Genomic DNA, 21,458 nt, shown 5'->3' on the forward strand with positions numbered 1-21,458 from the left:
ATTTGGGTTTAGGCTCTAGGGACCTCAAAACGTGTTTTGGCACTAAAAACTGACCATCGAAAATTTGACCCGATTACATTTAGAGGTCAAGAGCATGATGGATCACGTCCTAATACCTAAGGCCTGGTCCCATTGACCTTTTGGGGCCGCTCGGGGGCCCTTTTTCAGGGAAGTTCTAAATAAGTAAGTACGTAAGTAGATAAGTAGTTCAATCTAGTTCATAAAGAGTGGAAAATGAAAATTAAATAAAACGGTAACCAAAAACCAATATTGGTTAACAACAACATCGAAACGAGGTCCTCTTGTAAAGTTTTGTAGAATCCTTCTTGTGTTACTTTTGTGTGTATTGTTCTTGTTCTCTTGGGATATTTTAACACTTGACATTTCAATATACAAGTTCGGGGACCCTTTTGTTACTAATTGATGGGCGGAATGTAAATTCTGACCACAGAGCTATTAGCAGGATTATGTGGCTCTCTGAAAACGAACCCATTATCTGGAGACCCTGAGGAGTAAAAGGTCACTACGAGGAATCAAGGGACAGATTTGGTTTTTTTTTTTTTTTTTTTTTTTTTTACAACTGGTTTTTATCTGATTTCTTTTTAACAAGCCTACAACAAGACGTTTACAATAATTAACAACAAAACATACAAACCCGAGTTCATTGTAGTCTGGCGAGAAACAAAACCCCAAAGTGTCAAATTTTATTTTACAAAAGTTACAACTTGGGTACGGACAATACATATGGATTTTTTATAACTTTCTATTACCTAAGCACATTGCAATCGGATGACAGTCGTGTGATGTTCACATCAGGGTTTTTTTTTTTTCCTTTCTTTTTTTTTACTTTAGATCTTTAGAATGATGTTCAAACGCAGCAAAGTGTGAAAGGCCATTACTTCTGGTGACATGGCAAGTTTTGTTAGGATGCAGTGTGTTTCTAGTTCAACTTTCAATATTACGAAGGAAGTAGGACAATTCAGACTGTAGATCTGTGTAGGTATACGCGAAAGTATACGAAGTAGGTACGCAGAGTGTATAATTTAACACTGGTTCGATTCCCGTTCGAGGCGGATTTTATCCTAAACACATAAGGTTCGTTCTCGAAACGGCTGACTTTCTCCTATCCTGTCTTCCTCCTCTCTTCGCTTGTACCTGGTCGTACCTCTGTAAGTAGATCATCCAATTCTCCCATCTCAGTTCGACCGCATTTTAATTACAAGTTCAACATGTCAAACCAAGTGCCAATAGATAACGCAGAAAGAGTCTGCTTTCATCTCCGTAAAGGTCAGCTCAGACTGCTTAGAGCTAGAAAGACATTCTAGTCTACCTGGAAGACTTTGTCATGTATCTTTGTACATAGTTATAGATAAGTACAGCTAAGTTAAACGTGTAGTAGCTGTGAAGATATGTATATTGGATTATTATGAACATTTCTAATGAAAAAAAAAGCGGAATGGAATAGCAATAGCGTGTTTCCAGCTTCAGCTTTTAGTAAGCTGCCCATCTGATACCAAATAAAACTCCCTGAGAAATTTCTTCTTGTTCTTTAAGAAGAAGCTTCTATCCACTCACTCTCCAGCAGTTCACGAAAATCAAAGCTTGTTTTATGGAAGTCGTCTGAGTTGCATGTTTTATGTCGATATAAGTTCTATGTGTATTCTACTATGTTTTCAATTCTCATTTGTTCTGTAGAAAATCAGCGCGCAATTTCAACCCAACCATGTGCAAGGCTGCCAAGACCACCATAGTGGAAGTAGAGGAGCTAGTCAATATAGGAGATCTGGATCCGGACAGTATTCATGTGCCTGGCATCTTTGTAAATAGAATAGTCCAGTGTAGCAACTATGATAAGAGAATAGAGGTGAGAAAAAAATTCTATCCAAGTTTTATCTTTTGTTACTCCAGTGTTAGGTTAAACTCGGAAATCAATTTCGGGTGCAATCGAAGTCTAAAAAAAAATAGCTTTTAGTAAACTCTAACCCAGAAACACTTACAAATTTCATAATTAGTTTTCATAATAAAATAAAATTATATTATAATTACATTACACCAGGCCATCCCCCCCCCCGTGAGTTGAGTTTTTGCGGCCCGCCAACTCTCTACCTTGGTCTCTTGCGGCCCTTCGGGTGCCCTAAGGTTGGACAACCCTGCTGTAACTTATCGTCCCGAAATCGTATGAGGTATTACAGAGGGAACTGTAACATCAGAGGAAAAAGCCAGCCGTTCCGAGAACACACCTCAACAGTTCAGAACAGCGTATACAATTCCTTTCAGGTTTCAGTGATGGGCACTTCGGGATAGAAGTTTGGCCATTTCTCAGCACTCTGAACGATTTTTCACTCCGGCCCTGAATATCTCCAAGGTGCTCCTGATTTGTCACACAGTCTGACGCAGACAGATTCATTCTGAAGTCCGGTACTACATGGGAAGGGTCTGAGAGGTACTTATTACTACATAGAGTACATAGTTAGGGGCTCTTACTGGTTTTGAGTCGGAAATAAAGAGGCTCTGAGGTTCAGAGCTGAAGACATATTGTGGAGGCAAATTCCAAATGCGGTCTTTGTAGTTTCACTTTTCAGCGTAGCGTCGACGGATGGTGCAACCGTAGGGAGAATCCGAACAGAAATCGGGACCTCTCATAACCTGACAATGATGAAATTCTAAATACATATGTACCCAATCGAGGGTTCGGTAACTTTGTGAAGCTTTATATGACATAGCACCAAGGCAAATTCCATCGTCATACACAACAATATTAGAAGATGTGAGTATAAGTATACCTACCTATAACTTGATTCTAGAAATGTGAAATGTGTAGCAAAAGTTAGAGCTTGGATCAAGAACAAAGCATTGCCGATCTGAAAACACCCAAACCAGAATCTCCTCCTGTTGGCCTTGATCTTTGAACTTCGGAGAGTTGGCTCAACCACTTTTCCCAGAGGGTATGAATGTTCTACCTACGTAGGAGTAGGTATCTATGGATATATTGGATATGGACTGGTGCCTACTAGGTAGGTATTTATGGATCTGCTAAGTAAGATTACTGGTACCAGAAATATGCTGGGCATTTTAATCCGAGTGTAAAATTAGACCGGTTTCCAGGCAGCACGGAACTTGGGAACTTTTCTTTGTAAAAACCCCGCTCTTAATAAAACCAGATTTAAAATGGATATTTTCAATGAATGATTTGTTTTGTTAAGTTTAAACTCTAAAATCACGAACCCTGGCATAAACCAGAATCTCCTCCCGTTGGCCTTGATCTTTAAACTTCGGAGTGTTGGCTCAACCACTTTTCCCAGAGGGTATGAATGTTCTACCTACGTAGGTGGAGGTATCTATGGATATGGACTGGTACCTATACCTACTAGGTATTTATGGATCTGCTAAGTAAGTTTACTGGTGGTACCAGAAATATGCCGGGCATTTTAATCCGAGTGTAAAATTAGACCGGTTTCCAGCAAGCACGGAACTTGGGAACTTTTCTTTGTAAAAACCCTGCTCTTAATAAAACCAGATTTAAAATGGATATTTTCAATGAATGATTTGTTTTGTTAAGTTTAAACTCTAAAATCACGAACCCTGGCAACTTTTTTCTTTCTTTTATCGTACCAAATTCGAAGAGAGAAGGCAAGGATAGGAGAAAGCTAGCCGTTCTGTTTAAGATAAAGGCGGGAAATGGCGGGAATCGAACTGACACCTCGCAACTTCGTTTTGTTTAGACTCGAAACACTATGGAACCTGGTAACCTACGGCAACCCAGCATGAAACATAACAACTGTTTTTTTTTTTTTTTTTTTTTTTTTTTTTTATTTTTTCTTAATATAAATTTATTTTTATGATATAAGATAAGTACCTATACCTACCTGGTAAGTATGGTGTGTTAGGAATAGGAAGGTAGGTAGGTAGGTAAGTGTAAGTACATATAACTCTTGAATTTTACGAATATCTATTCCAATTAAGAGAATACCCACATGCGGGCTGTGGTGGCTTTACGTACAAGGTATGCACATACATACCTATCCCAATTAATAGAGTCATCCCAAAACCTAATGTAAGCCTAGTACCAAGGTAGGTACCAAGTTACCAACCTACCAAATTCCATTCTACCAATCCTCCACAATACCAGGAAGGTCATCCACTCATCAGAACCAACATCAACCACTCTCTAGAGAAATCGCCTGAAAAAACAGGCAAAATATTTACTGAGGAATATTGAAAAAAGGAACATACCTACCTAAATAAAAACAAATTATAATAATAAAAAATAACAGCCTTGAAGGACAAAGGACAAACCGTACTATAATATGTCTCATTTAGCTTGAGAATTTGTAGGGCACTACTTAACTGAGGCTCCTGTGGTAGGGTTCAAATTAAGATGAGAAAGCCCGTGATGACTCCGTCTCAAAAATTCTCAATCTAAACCAGACAGATTATAGTTCGAAATCCTATCAAGTACTTGAGTAAACCGACAATACAAACACAATGGAATCATAAATTTACGAAATTTTTACATTTCTACCGACTTGAATTTTATATTATGGTTAAACCAAATTTTGAATATTTGGATAAGGAAGAAGGAATTTGATTCACGTACAATTTCCAAATATGCAAAATGACATGCAAATTGAGAGCCAAAAATCGTGTTACAATAGCTTACCATGTCTTGTTATTGTTTGAGATCAATGCAAATTAAGAGCCAAAAGAATTGTCTTACCATGTATTGTTTGAGATGCAAATTTACAAATCGATATTCATTGTACATACCTGAGAACAGAGGAAAATCACATATAATTAGGTATAGTTTTATTAAAATGTAAAATCTTTTGTAGGTTAAAACATGCTAATAAATTAGGGTAGAATAAAGACACCGCTTTTGCAGCAGTGTGTTTTATCAGCTTTAGGTGTAACCTTTATGCTTTAGGGACATTTCCTACTAGCATGTCAGTCCCATAAAGGAAAGTCAATTAAAATCGTCTGTACCGACATGTAAACAACTGTGGATACTGGATATAACATAACAAATTACCATTTTGCCAATAACTACTGCCTGTAAATACTATCGATCATTGGGATTCTGACTGAGTTACTTTCAGAATAAATTGTAGTGACCTAGGAAGCTACTCTGTAAGACCCAACTCAAAACAGCATCTTATTCAACATTTGGTCAGCCGTAGAAAAACGGTTTACCAATGCTCATCCATCTCCAAGAATTCCTCTAACTCTAAAGGACAGGAATAAAATGCCATGAAACTTTATCCTCGGTATATAATGAGAATCAGGATAATTCTAATTTTTTATGCGAGTCACCTAAATGGAATATGAAATGATATTGTGATCAGAATAGAGTGGTCACTTTGAACTTTGGAGACAAAAGTGCCTATCAACCATCTATTCTTCTTCTTATTCATCTTCTTCGTCTCCTCCTTCTTCCTATTTTCTTCATATTATTTGCTGTCGGTTTCTTCTCAAAAATGTGCTCATCATTTTTGTATTCCAACATTTCCAACTTTGCTGGTGGGCTCCTCCATAAATGACAACAGTTTGACAAGAATCCTCAAGATATTACTTAAGGTCACAAAATATCAAGGAGGGAAAGACCATCAAATGACTCACTGGAAAACTTCACTTTTTCAAACAGTTTCGTTCGTCCTTCCTGGCTTCCTGTGAAATTTGAAAAATGGCCCTAATAGGCTGTTTTGGATCCCAAGTGACCATAGATTCCATCAAGATAGAAGAGATTGAGGAGAAGGTATGTCGGCACTAGAAGTACTTTGATATTGTAATCCTGAATCCTACATAGCATCCTAGGAAGGAATTTTAAATCACCTTGCAATACGTTAGCGTATTGGTGCGTTTTGTACACCTGAGTTTGCTGAATAGATAATTAGGTATAGTTTTATTACAATGTAAAAATTAAGGTAGAATAAAGACACCACTTTGGAAATGGTGAGTTTCGTCAGATTAAGGGGAATCTCTAGAGGACTTTTGGGACATCCCATCCCTAAAAGACTCAAGTTCTCTATGGTGACTGGCATTTTAAACCAAAACTCTATGTCAATAACCTACAATCAATAAATTAAAAAACAAAAAAAGTTGGTTAGTAGCTAAACAATTGTACAGCAACTTAGAATTTTGTCAATAACAGACTATCTTTTCTACTCGTACCCCTACCAGGTGCCCATCATTCTTACCAAGTTTCAAGTTGCGTTCAGATAAAACTTGTCATGAACTATGTAGATTGTAGTAGCTCTAGCTCTAGGAGTAACTCAAACCGCTTCTCCTTTGCTGATCAGCATTTGGTTAGCCGTAGAAAAACGGTTCATCCACCTGATGGCCTTCCATCTCCAAGAATTCCGCGAAAGAACAGGAATAAATTCCATGAATCTTTATCCTCCATATAAAATGGGAATCAGGAGAATTCTAATTTCTAATGCGATTCACCTAGACAGAATATGAAATTATATTGTGATCAGAATAGTGGTCACTTTGGACTTCGAGGACAAAAGTGCCTATCAATGATCATCCATTCTTCTTCTAATTTTTCCTCTTTTTCTTCTTCTCTGTCGGTTTCTACCCAAAAATGTGCTTGGCATTTTTGTAGAATGGAATAGAATATACCTTGTTTACCCTGGTCGAATGAGACTAAAAAGTCCCTTTACCCCAGCAGTCTAAACAAGGTCTCGTGTATTTTATGGGTTTAACATGGTACAATACATAATTAATACAGTAGACCTTGCTTAGTTATAAAAAGAAAAAAAATAATAATAATAATAATGAGAAGGAGAAATGAGAAATAAATTAGTGATGGAGGTGAGATGGATGCTATAGTGAGGTTTGAAGGGATGTACGGAGAGGACAGGTGGCCATGTCAGTCAAGTGTACACACACACACACACACACACACACACACACACACACACACACACACACACACACACACACACACACACACACACACATACACACACGTATTCCAAATTCCAGCATTTCCAACTTTGCTAGTGGGCTCCTCCACAAATTGATGACAACAGTTTGACAAGAATCCTCAACCTCATAATGTCTAGAAAATTATCAAGAAAGAAATGAAATTTGGAAAATGTCTAATAGGTATTTTTGGTTCCCAAGTGACCATAGATTCCATCAAGATAGAAGAGATTGAGGAGAAGGTATGTCGGCACTGGAGTTACTTTGATATTATAATCCTGAATCCTACCTACATAGCATCCTAGGAAGGAATTTTAAATCACCTTGCAATACGTTAGCGTATTGGTGCGTTTTGTACACCTGAGTTTGCTGAATATTTGAGCACATCTGCTGATATCTTAGAGGTCAAGAGCATGATGGATCACGTCCTAATACCTAAGGCCTGGTCCCATTGACCTTTTGGGGCCGCTCGGGGGCCCTTTTTCAGGGAAGTTCTAAATAAGTAAGTACGTAAGTAGATAAGTAGTTCAATCTAGTTCATAAAGAGTGGAAAATGAAAATTAAATAAAACGGTAACCAAAAACCAATATTGGTTAACAACAACATCGAAACGAGGTCCTCTTGTAAAGTTTTGTAGAATCCTTCTTGTGTTACTTTTGTGTGTATTGTTCTTGTTCTCTTGGGATATTTTAACACTTGACATTTCAATATACAAGTTCGGGGACCCTTTTGTTACTAATTGATGGGCGGAATGTAAATTCTGACCACAGAGCTATTAGCAGGATTATGTGGCTCTCTGAAAACGAACCCATTATCTGGAGACCCTGAGGAGTAAAAGGTCACTACGAGGAATCAAGGGACAGATTTTTTTGGTGGTTTTTTTTTTTTTTTTTTTTTTTTGGTTTTTTTTTTTTTTTTTTTTTTTTTTACAACTGGTTTTTATCTGATTTCTTTTTAACAAGCCTACAACAAGACGTTTACAATAATTAACAACAAAACATACAAACCCGAGTTCATTGTAGTCTGGCGAGAAACAAAACCCCAAAGTGTCAAATTTTATTTTACAAAAGTTACAACTTGGGTACGGACAATAAATATTATGGATTTTTTATAACTTTCTATTACCTAAGCACATTGCAATCGGATGACAGTCGTGTGATGTTCACATCAGGGTTTTTTTCCTTTCTTTCTTTCTTTTTACTTTAGATCTGTAGAATGATGTTCAAACGCAGCAAAGTGTGAAAGGCCATTACTTCTGGTGACACGGCAAGTTTTGTTAGGATGCAGAGTGTGTTTCTAGTTCAACTTTCAATATTACCTACGGAGGAAGTAGGACAATTCAGACTGTTAGGTAGATCTGTGTAGGTATACGCGAAAGTATACGAAGTAGGTACGCAGAGTGTATTTAACACTGGTTCGATTCCCGTTCGAGGCGGATTTTATCCTAAACACATAAGGTTCGTTCTCGGAACGGCTGACTTTCTCCTATCCTGTCTTCCTCTTCTCTTCGCTTGTACCTGGTCGTACCTCTGTAAGTAGATCATCCAATTCTTCCATCTCAGTTCGACCGCATTTTAATTACAAGTTCAACATGTCAAACCAAGTGCCAATAGATAACGCGGAAAGAGTCTGCTTTCATCTGCGGAAAGGTCAGCTCAGACTGCTTAGAGCTAGAAAGACATTCTAGTCTACCTGGAAGACAGTCTTGTCATGTATCTTTGTACATAGTTATAGATAAGTACAGCTAAGTTAAACGTGTAGTAGCTGTGAAGATACGTATATTGGATTATTATAAACATTTCTAATGAAAAAAAGCGGAATGGAATAGCCATAGCGTGTTTCCAGCTTCAGCTTTTAGTAAGCTGCCCATCTGATACCAAATAAAACTCCCTGTGATAATTTCTACTTGTTTTTTAAGAAGAAGCTGCTATCCACTCACTCTCCAGCAGTTCACGAAAATCAAAGCTTGTTTTATGGAAGTCGTCTGAGTTGCATGTTTTATGTCGATATAAGTTCATCCGGACACGATATATTTTATTGGCAGTCGTAATGATTAACCCTTGGTTAGAAGAGTAGTTACTACTGGTTTTAGTCTGGTTAGCTCAGTGGTTGACGGACACTCTGGCTTGCCATTCAGAAGAGCCAAAGTTCGATTCCTACAGATTGGCAAGAGATTCTACCTAAACCTCGCTATATGTGCATATGCACAATTTTATTCAAGCACTATTCGGTTTTGATTCCTACCCGAAATGACCTTCATCCTAAACAGATGAGCTTCGTTCTCGGAACGACGGGCTTTCTAATATCCTGTCCTTCTTCTCTTCGATTTCGGAACAACAAGACCACCGTTGTTACAGTTCCCTATATCATAACTCGAAAAGAAAGCCATGATCACAGGCTAAATTTTAATCCCCAAGTTCCGCCAAGGGTTAATTTGACATTCCTATCCAGTATACACAGATTTTGCACGAACTTCTTTTTCTCACACGATGAAATACTAATAAAAATCCAATAATTAAATTTATATTAGAAGTGGTAAAATAATATTCTGTTTATTAAATTATGCCACCACAGTAATAAAGGAACTATAAAATTTCTTACTTGCTGGTAGGTATTTTGACGAAGAAAATGTTTATTTTTTTATTTTATTTTTTCTTAATATAAATTTATTTTTATGATATAAGATAAGTACCTATACCTACCTGGTAAGTATGGTGTGTTAGGAATAGGAAGGTAGGTAGGTAGGTAAGTGTAAGTACATATAACTCTTGAATTTTACGAATATCTATTCCAATTAAGAGAATACCCACATGCGGGCTGTGGTGGCTTTACGTACAAGGTATGCACATACATACCTATCCCAATTAATAGAGTCATCCCAAAACCTAATGTAAGCCTAGTACCAAGGTAGGTACCAAGTTACCAACCTACCAAATTCCATTCTACCAATCCTCCACAATACCAGGAAGGTCATCCACTCATCAGAACCAACATCAACGTAGGTGTTCGGGTGACACCGGATAGCCAAAAAAACCCATCAGTAATATCCGCTTCCTTCCTCACCAAACGGAAGATACCAAAATATACCTACTATGTACTGTCAGTAGTTGTATTTGATACTTCAGTATTGACAATAAGTAGGTACTGATACCTGCCTGATAAAATGAAGTTTGGTCTATGTTTTAAGGTGTGTCCACACATAGTTGCCCGGCCATCGATCGCTGTGGAGATTCTTCTCACTGTCGGTAGACAAGCGAAATCTGTTGTCGAGGCAGTATGGACGGTTCAGTCGACATCGATCGATGGCCGGTCGACACTGTTTAGACACACCTTTAGCTCGACCATTTTTTCTTCATTTTATTTGTTTGTTTGTTTGTTTGTTTGTTTGTTTGTTTGTTTGTTTATTGCACCAAAACTCTTGAACAGTTTATTTATTTCGATCAAATTTAAAAGGTCGGTTACTTAGTTACATATTCACAAGTTCCATTTGGTTTACAACAAAACAAAGAAGACTGAACCAGTTTTATCAGAGCTCGAGGCTATTTGACACCCCAAAAATCCCAAAATGAAGATACCACCGTAGCTTCTAGGTAGGAAATCTCCACAATAAGGACAAAACCATCGATAATGTAAACCATCGATACTTTCACCCGTGAAGACTTTATAGCAGAGGAACCCAACAGAAAGCCAACAATATTGAATGTAAACAACAACAATAAATCCATCGATCTATATCCATTAGACATATTATACTCGAAATAATAAAGGCCCTAACAATTAAATGTCTAGGGAATCCATAGGGATGAATGATGGCAGAAATCGTATCATTTCTCAAGGGATTCCTCACTTTTTGTCTCACAAGAACGTTTTAATAACAGACAATAAAATAAAAACAACCCCCGAGAAACCCTAAATAATAGACAAAGCTTTAATGAAATTCCAAAATTTAAGAATACCTAATCAAACTGGTACCTCTGGAAACGGAAAACCTAGCCAGGGTAGCCAAAGAACCCAAAATCTATGAGAACCGATTGAAAGATAGGCAGGGTAAACCCTTATTAGTTCATGGCTCAGGATAGTCCTATGTCCTATATGGTTCGAGATATTAAATGAAGAATTATTCAAAAATTCAAAGCGGCGGCAAGGTCTTCTAAAATTAGAAATGATATTTTTAGGTTTGAGGAGCATGAGAACAAACACTGAAATCCCTTGTATCAGAGTTAGGAACAAGATGTCTAACATGTAGATGGAGATCATTAGGGGATAAAGGTCGTGTTTCAGCGAGGATATGATGGGTTCACCTATAAAGATAGGAGCAAAGATCTTGTCAAGAATAGATACTAACAATAGAAATAGAAGGTCCTGTGGTCTGTTCCAAGACTTCCAAGAACGACTCTGCATATGATAAATAAAAAATTAATCTTTCCGATATGAAGAATGCTATCAAAATAGGTATGCAAGGTATGGAAATGAAGAAGTAATAAAATTAAAGGATGAGCCAATTTTATCAAGGAAAATTAAATTCAAATATTGTCTGCCATCAATCAATCTCATAAGCCAAAAAATAATCTTAAATTGATTAGTTTCCAATTTCCATAGGCCTCCTGCTAGTACAGTTAGGAATTTATCAATTCCAACTGAAAAACTCCCAGAATTCAATCAAAATATTAATCTGAATAATCACCATGCTCATGGGATTCACGTAATAATTCACATAATTGAGATAATAACTGATAAAATAATTCATACTAAATAATTCACGTAATAGTGGGTTCAATACCGAGAGAGGCACGTTATTTTTAAACTCAATTACGTCCAGGTTAGGTACAACTTACCAAGTACTTACTGGAAAGTATACCTACGTAAGTATTTTCTACTGAAATCATTTTCAGCCAAGTTCAAAACGAAAAATAATTGAACCAGATTAACCCTTTAGAGTGTTCGTGTACCAGTATTGGTCATCTCACATTGGAGCGTCGATCCATCGGTTACTGACTGACTATCGCTAAGACAGGTTAGGTTGAGCAGTACATTTTTGGATGCAATTAGGAGATTAATGGCCGATCTTGCCACTGAGAGTTAACACAGTGTTAAGGGTTTTCTTTGACGTCACCCATTTGATTTACACAGGCCACTTCTTTCTTGAAATCTGGATTCACTGAAAACTCTCTGTGGAAAGATCGGGCATTACTGTTTTAGTTCAACTACAGTTACAACATGTAAGAAGCAGACCTAGTGCCCATCTTGACAACTATCAAGTTTCCTTCCCAAGCCAGATCAAAGGGTTAAGAAAAAAATAGAAAATAATAACGGTCAAGATTTTGCGGTTCTGGGCAGGCAGGTATAACTGGTAGCTAATCCTAATCCATTATAAAATTCCAAACGGTCAAAGTTGAGTAACTCCGAATAACTCCTGCCAGCGTAGACCTACCTCATAATATGAAAAATGTAACTCGACCAACTTCATATATATCATAGGATTCATACAGTTTTCACTATAAGGTACCAAATCGTGTTTCGGAGCATTGACAATATTGACATGGTCATCTCTAGGAGGTGATGTATATTATTGCATATTTGAGGTGAGGTCGAGCAGGTAAGGACTCTTGGATGGTAGCTAACCACTGCGCCAGTTTAAGGTCCCGGGTTCGCATCCCACCATTGACCAATACATTTGCACTCATATCTCCATTGCAAACATTTCAAAGGGTTGTTTTCTGGTGTTCTCAAATTGTCCCACCTCAATAGGAAGTATTGTCTCTTCTCGCCCACCTGATAAGGGACATACTTCGGGCATGGTACGACACAGACCACACGAGTCTCATATAGCACTTGTTTCATTGCTACGAGATAAAAACGGCAAATACTCATCTTTTTTTTTTAATAAGGTAAGATATCAGATACCTTTCATACCAAAGTAGTAGTAAGTAACTAAGTACTTAATTTGAGTATTCGCATCATATATGCAATGATGACATAATGCACTTGGGTTATCTCATCTCAAGTACCTACTTGATGGAATTTGCCATGCCAGATCTAGTCAGATATCTTGAAGTTCCTCTTCATTAGCAAGTTTTGAAAATAACGTCTGAGTCAGACATACGGAATGTGTCTGAGTGTCAGAATTTTATACTTGAAGTATAATTTGTATACTTTGACGGTTCGAGGAGGTAGACACTTCAGAGAGTAAAAATAAATTAATACGTGTGTTAAGTACTTAGGTACTTGTTTACCTATAGCTGCATTAGGTACACTTAGTTAAGCAGGTACCTTGGTACCTACCAATAGATTTTCTTATTATTGATTTTTGAAGTAGGTATCCTAATTATTACATAGGTATCTCGAAGGTAGGTAGTAGGTACCTACATACCTAACTGCATCTGCATACCTATGAAATAAGGTGTAGGTATGAAATAGGTACCTACCTCTACCTACGTATGAAATAGATAGGTACCTAAACCTAACTAATAAGAAGAAATAGTGATACCTACCCAGGTGAATAATTTGTTCTCAGGAAAATCACATTTCCAAGGCATCTAACACCTAAGGTGTATAATCTCAAGTTAACTACCTAAAGTTGATTTTTCTTCCAAGAGTTACTTATACTTATACTTACACTGTATGACTAAGTACCTACTAAGGATTGTATTGACGGGGATTTCGCCCTCCATTCGACGACAAGCTAAACCAGCCTCCTCACATTGACCTCATCCAGCCATGAGTGGGGGCCTGGGAAAAGCCGCAGCGATGGTCCAGATGGTCATTCGTCCGGATACCAGCCACGTGCAACGTTGTTTTAACTTCAATGATCCATTTGGAACTAGTGCTTTCAAAGTGCTATCTCCGCTGGCTGGTATTTTGAAATTTATTTTATGGTAAGTACATGTTGTGATTTCTGGGGGTGTGTTTATGAACAGGGCTGAGATGAGCTCGGACGACGTGAGATAGCTGTCCCGGCGGCAATTTTTAAAATTCATTTTATATTTATTTTTGTTTGCTTTGTAATTCGCTTGTTTGTAATATCTAATTTAAATGAAAAGTATAATATAAACGTGCAAACTAAAGATAAAAAGTAAAAAATGAATTCAGATTGTACAAGTTGCGGAAAAAAAAATCAAAAATTCGAATTTCCCGCCAACTTTACACACAAAAAGTCCGACGATGTCCTACGATGGCCCTGTTCATAACCACGGCCTGAAGGACTCTGCTTATTAGGTAGGTAGGTCAGCTCCCATGGCGTAGAACCTAGCTGGCTTGGAGGGTAGCGCGCCTGCTTGTAAGCACTCGGTCTCGGGTTCGAAGGTTCGTTTTCGGAACGACTGGCTCTCTATCATGTTCTTTTATTTCGGGACAGTAATGTTTCCGTATTTACAGTTCCCGCTATCTCTCTCTAATCATCTCTCACACCCGTAAGTAGGTAACTATAGATTAACTTCCTGGCTTCTAATCCAAATCGTATCTCAGATAACCCTGTATATGCATTTCTTACTGCACTTTATAAGCTGCATAATGATGTCATGTCTTGCATTCGGAATGATATAACGCAATATTGAATCATCAATACACTACCCGATATGGTAGCAATACCATCAATGTGGTACTTTAAATGCATCAACCAAGTAGGTATTTAGTCCGAGTAACACAATTAATAGAGTATGTACCTACATAATACATTTAGTAGATAGGTAAATAGATAAGGAGTAGGTAGTAAGTACATAACACATTGAGTAAGCAGAGATAAGAGTAGGTAAGTAACACATTTAGTACCTAGGTAGATCTGCAACCTATGTAGATAACAGATTCAACACCTAGATATTTAGATATTAGATTTTATTTAGCAAGTACTAAATAGATAAAACATTAACTGCATAAATCACGTAATTGGCAATGCTGAGTCCTGGCGGAACAAATGCTAACGCGATGAAACTGAGCGTGATGTCCTGATGATGAACTACTCAAGGCTGCGAAACGTGTCACATTCAAAACTCAGAAACGTACCTACTAACTCTACTAACTAATGTACCTACCTGTGTTTCTACTCTCTTTAATATTTTTTTACTTTTTCATGTTGAAATCCGGTGATTTTAGCACATCCACTAAAAATTCACAATTTTTTTCTCCCTCTTTCCTCTATCCATCTCTCGCGTCCTTTCTTCTTGTCTGCCTTCAATCTTCCATAGGCATCACGAATCAACATTATTATAATATGGAGTTTTGCTGAATAGGTACCTACTGTCTACCTAGTACATTCGATCGCTTGGGGGATAAGGTAAATATAAGGGGAAGAGCTTAAGACCAAGGAGATTTATTGGTAAAGTGTTAAAACACTAACTTAAGTAATTACTAGGTACCTACCTAATCAGCAAAACCCGTGAACCAAATCTTCTATCTTACCTGGCAAACGGTTCATCCTCGACTTCATAATGGTCCTCTATGGGCTCCGTACAAATGAGCCGGGCCTTCTGATCCTCGGTCAGTTCCAAATAGCCAGGCTGTCCGGACACACAAATGTCGGAGCCCCCGCCTTTGGAAATGCTGACGTCGAAAATTTCGCGCATAATGCCCGCCGGATATCCTAGCGTCTAACCGGTAATCCGGATTTCGGCGCAGAGTAATCCCAGAAATAACTAAAGGCACCAAGAGTAATAAATTAAATTGACAGTATTAAAAAAGTATTGAATTAAACCAATAAAAATGAAATTAGACAAAAAGAAAAATTAGATTTGAGAAAAGAGGGTAGAACCAAGTTTTGGTCCTTGCGGGACGGATTTTATTTGAACACGAAAATGGAATGCCACACTGTTTCCGGTTTTGGTCCCGACAAAATAAAGCTGATTGGAAACATGGGGAGACTTTTAGCGGTGTAGGTACTAATTTGAAAAGCACTTGGAGGTTTGATTTGTTAAACTTTGGGCTGGTTCAGAAAAGGGGACAGTTTTAGAAGTGTAACGTTAATCTTTTAGCGGGATTTGGGATTTGAATTGGGATTATAATCCTTGACTTAAAATGGTTCAGTGAAAACTTTAATGATAAAAATGATAAAATAGTGGATAAAAGATACAAAGAACACCAATAAAAGCACTGTTAAAGTTACTTAAACGTGAAATCTATTTTTAAATGAGCTTGTAAAAATCAAACTATATTACCGGAAATTTAATGTTAGATTCCTGATATATTTGTTAGAATTTTATTCTTAAATGTGAACCAAATAAATTAAATTAATCCTATCAACAAAAGAAAGTAAAAATCGTCTAAAAGCACAATCTACAAACAAGATTTGAAATCTATTTTGTTTACATTTAGGTACTTAAATTGAAAAATAAATCCAACTCGCTGACACTACACTCGGGATAATTTAAAGCACTGCGTTAAAAACCTGAAAGAAAGTTGACGGATTTTCAAAGTAATTTTAAAAATTAAATTAAACTGTTTATTTATTAAATTAAAATTAAATAAAATGTTTTAAATTAAATCCATTGTTCGTCGCACAGAGCTGCCACGCTGATCATAAACGTTCACTCTCTTTGACGACCGAGTCAAGAATGAAGGAAAAGAGGGGAAGCGAACACATTCGAAGCTCTAGAAGTGAGGGGAGGGGAAAGTGGTACCACTTGCAGCTTGCAGATAATTATTTGCACTTTTGCAGTTTGCAGTGGAACTTCAGAGTGCAGCTGGCTGGTAGATGGAACTTTTTACCTACCGAAGTACCGACTCTTTTGGTGCTAAGTTGGTAACTTACTGATACTGACCACCTACAAAATTGTGTTGATATCTTTTTTTTTTTTTTTTTTTTTTTGGGTGGTTTAAAAATTAAATTTTATTAAAATTAAAGCACTCCCACTTATAATAAGGAACAAACTAAAATGAAGAGACGCGCGCCACGTTTCCACTGGCATTGCTACGCGATTCCTTTGATCCGGACCGACTTTCATCGGATAGAAGTCGCATGGTCGCACGACTGTTTTTCGTGTCGCGCGACACGTTTCCACTATGCGATTTTTGTCGCGCGACTCTGTCGCGCGACAAAAATCGCGTTGGTGGAAATCCACTTTAATAGGTAGGTATATTACCTGTAATTTTAATATAATGATCATAATAATATTATTAGGTATGTGTACAGTCACCTGTAGAGAGAAAAATGGGGTACTTAGAGAGCCCAGGCTGGAGGGGGGTCCTGGGCCCCCCACCCCCCCCCCTTAAATGTGGCCCTGCTTACATACGAGTATATTTAAGTGGCATAATTTTGGAGATTGAAGATGGAATTTGAGCAAAACGGTGAGTTTGGAGTTACAGTTAGCAGCCGTATAAAAATGAACAGAAATGTCCTCAAATCTGAATCATAAAAAGTTTTTAGGAGTCTTTAAAATACCTCTTATCTCTTATCCATGTACCTACTTGGAAATTCAGAATACTTTACCTACCTATCTAATAGGTATACCTACCTTGGTACCTATTTATTATTTGGTAACATTCTAGAAATACATTCGCGTCGCGAAATGAACATAACTGTACAGAATTTCAATTTGATATGAACAACACGATCAGCGAATTCTTTGCAAAGCCTTTCTGACTTGGGGGAAAAAACCTTGATGTAATCTGTTATCAAATGTATGACACAGAACTCATCATAATTATTATTAGGTGGGTATTACTTTTTTTTTAGGTTGCATTACATTATGAATTTATGACTATACAGTGTAGGTATCACTGCGATACATGCCATGGTAAGTATACCGGGGGGATCAAAATGTTTTGGATCCCACAGTGCTGTCATTGGTGGGTACTCAAATCAACTACCCAACTGTCATCAAAAGGCTAAGTGCACCCAATATGGCCAGCTTAACTCACCTACTGAAGCTAAGCACAAAGGAAGAAACACTTTGACCCCAACGGGAATTGAACATGGGGCATCCCATAGTAGGTACAAGCCACACGGCCACAGAGGTTATTATTTGATAGGTACGCTTTAAACGTCTGTGTATAACTGCTATAGTTTTTAGTGAGAGGGTTTTACCGTTCATTCGGCAAAAACTACCCGTTTCCTCACATTAGCCTCACCCAGACTGAGTGGGGCCAGGAGCCTCACCCAGTCTGAGTGGGGCCAGGAGCCTCACCCAGCATGAGTGGGGCCGCTAGCTCGATGGAGGTTGAATGTATAGAGGGAGCACTATATACTGCCTTTTCCTGGGGTATTTTTTGTCATTCTCCTCTTTTTTCCGAGCTTTGAATTTCTGAGCCACCCTGTTTGAGTCTATTATCTACGAAAATATGTAGGTTACAACACAAGGGGGATAACATAATGTACGAGGATATGTGATACACATTATAAACAATGGGATATTTATATACCTAACTACAAAAGTTAGTACAGGCGAACTTGGATGCATGAGAACTCAGAAAACTGACTACTCGTATTTCTTAGCGCCGACAATTTTTGAGTCTTTTCTCAATTAAAAGTTTCTTGATTAAAGAGATTTCATTTCTGAGCTGTTTCGTAGAGGCAACCCGTGGAAAAGAGTAGTTCTTATTTAAAAAAAGCTAGTTTTAGGACCAAAAATTAACTAATAAAGAAGATGAAGAAAATGAACTAATAAAGAAGATGAAGAAAATTTAAAGAAGAAAAATAATTAAGAAGAATTCCCTAAACGTACTCTAGTACTTAAAGGGATTTATTCCAAAAGAACATTTTATTGTTAATGTGATATAAAATAAACTTCAATATTATTATTATTAACGGATCTCAATATGTTTCTCGAGTATTTATTAGCATTTCAGAAATGTTTGATAGATTTGTTGTTTTCAATTTTTTGCAAGTACCTATGTATGTGGGTATGCGTGATTGTTCATAATAAATAAATAAGTAATTAACCAATGTGCCCAAATCCGCCCAGTACGACTGTACAAAACTTAAATCCCAAAACGTTCAAATTACGTGTATACGGGTTCTTTCATTAATATTCCATACGCTTTCTCATCTAAGTCATCTAGCACACACGAAAATTGCCAACTCCAAAAATAATTGTGTCTTGTCACAAAACTTCAAGTGAAGTTCTCATGTGACTTGGGACCCTAATGCGTTATGACATCGGCGACATGTATACAAAATAATGAACTTACAAAATAGTCATACCTACCTAATGAATTACAAAAAAAAAAAAAAAAAATCCCAGACCTTAAATTTCGAGTCAAACTTGGATGAGACAGAATCTTTCGCAAGATCGCAAATTGTTATCACAGATTGCAAACGTTAGTTTTCGCCATTTTAATAAGTTTTAATAAAGAGCCATGTTTACCCGGGGTAATTTAGTCAGATATAATCTTGTATCTTCTTGTTAATGAATGAAATGTATGAGAGCTAGGTTCATAAATTCTCTGAATCCTCTAATGCAGGTATAGGTAAATAGAATAGAGAGTCAACTAGTTAGTTAGAGGTTCAGAGAACTGTAAAGCTCTTTCATAAAGAGGACCCGTACGGGACCCCACTGACGTACCCAATAATCTTGTATCTTCTTGTTAATGAATGAAATGTATGAGAGCTAGGTTCATAAATTCTCTGAATCCTCTAATGTAGGTAGGTAAATAGAATAGATAGTCAACTAGTTAGTTAGAGGTTCAGAGAACTGTAAAGCTCTTTCATAAAGAGCACCCGTACGGGGCTCCACTGACGTACCCATATACCACCCCGGGGTCCCTGGACATTCAAGGGCCCCACAGGGCATATTCAGGGCCCGAAACGAATTTATTTTGGAGCATCCACCCCGAATTATTATATGGAGCTGGGGGCAAAAAAGTAGGTATACATCTCCTGCGGGGCCCTCAAAGGTACAATTCCAATCCTTCAGAAGACCTGAGGAACAGACAATCGGAATGCAAATCATCGAGTTGACAGCACAAAATCACTTATTTTTGTCAACTGATACCTACCTAAACGCCTACTAGGTACCTAAAGAAGGTATATGAGAAAGTATTTGTTACTTTTTTGAGATATTTTTATAAGTAGGTACCTAATATAAGGTATGTAGGTACCTACCTAGGTACATTACTTTCCTTACCTACAGGAAAGAAAGTAACGTTAACTTTTAATTTTACGTAATCTTTCTGAACAAGTTCTCCTACACTTTGGGCAAACACACAGGACAAGTGATTCATACAGAGCAATTAAAGTCTTAAATTTATACTAAACTGTTAAAATCTAACACCTTGAGATTTCTAAAGTTGCCAAATTTGGATTTGGTCATCTGGTGGCTCAGAGAGACAATTGACAAGCGAAAACACCTATCACAATGCCCAATAAGACAGTTTACCTGTACATTCGAGTAATAAGTATGGGTACCTATTGGGTATCTTGAAATTTTAGAAATCGATCGATCGATTGATTGATTTTTTTTCTTTTTAAATCCATTTTTAGGTATAATTTGTTACATACATAAGTAGATAATGAAACTTTTAGGTAATGAGTAAGGAAAAGAGTAAGATCTCTCTCTCTCTCTCTCTCTCTCTCTCTCTCTCTCTCCCTCTCCTTCCCTCTCCTACACCAAATTCCACTCGAAATATTTTCGCCATGAGACCCTTGAAATTTAGAATTCTAAATGAAAACCTCGTTATTCTTCGTCTAATCATCTAATAATTCTAATCGATGATCTTTTCCTATAATTATAAATTACAATAATTACCCAGACACAATTATGTCTCCCCCACTCTCCTAGTTAACCACCTCCAGTTGGATTGGGAAATTTATTTTCGACGAAATTTTCAAAGCGTTTATTCCTAACTTATTTATTAATATTGGTAGAATTTATAACCAAACGGTTTTTTTGGCTGCGGCAGGTGGGAGTCGAATGTCGAATGATCTATGGGTCTAAGAGTTCAAGGTGTACTACACACGATACGTCCACATTGGGCCACTGGGCACCAGTTCATTGTCCCTAGTCCAAAATGGATTTGGTTTAAAATAATAATGCTATCTATAAACAAGTTCAGCCAGCCTATATATAGTTGGAGCGCGTTTGCCTTGTAAGCGCTAGGCCGCGAGTTCGATTCCCACCCGGGGCGGATTTTATCCTGATGGAATGAAAATAGGAAACATCAGATTCACACACAGTTTCCTATTTGAAACAACAACCCCTCTATGTTCCTGTGGTGAGAAAACATTATACCTGTGCTGTCAAACATCTTTTAGACTGCGTCCGCTATGCACCTGTTCGTCCACTACAGATTTCACTACACATTGGATTGGATGGGTTTTAGTTCATACCTACTTCAGGACTTGTCGTGTGTAGACACCTTAACATTGTCAATATTAAGATTTAGGAATACCTATATTATCTTTGTATTGTCAAAGTTCGTTGACTCTTGGCTTGGAAGATATGGCTTTGCCAATTTAGTATTAACTTTAATAGCCTCATTTATTTGGAGGTTTGGACACCTTCGGTACAAGTCTGATTACCAAAATTTTCCCCATGTCTGACTTGCTCTATGTAGTGTGTAGGTATGACCAATATATTATATAAGAAATGTAGTTAGAAAAAAAA

Source organism: Diaphorina citri, unplaced genomic scaffold (genome assembly GCF_000475195.1).
Source record: "Diaphorina citri unplaced genomic scaffold, Diaci psyllid genome assembly version 1.1 scaffold19, whole genome shotgun sequence".
NCBI classification, from domain to species: Eukaryota; Metazoa; Arthropoda; class Insecta; order Hemiptera; family Psyllidae; genus Diaphorina; species Diaphorina citri.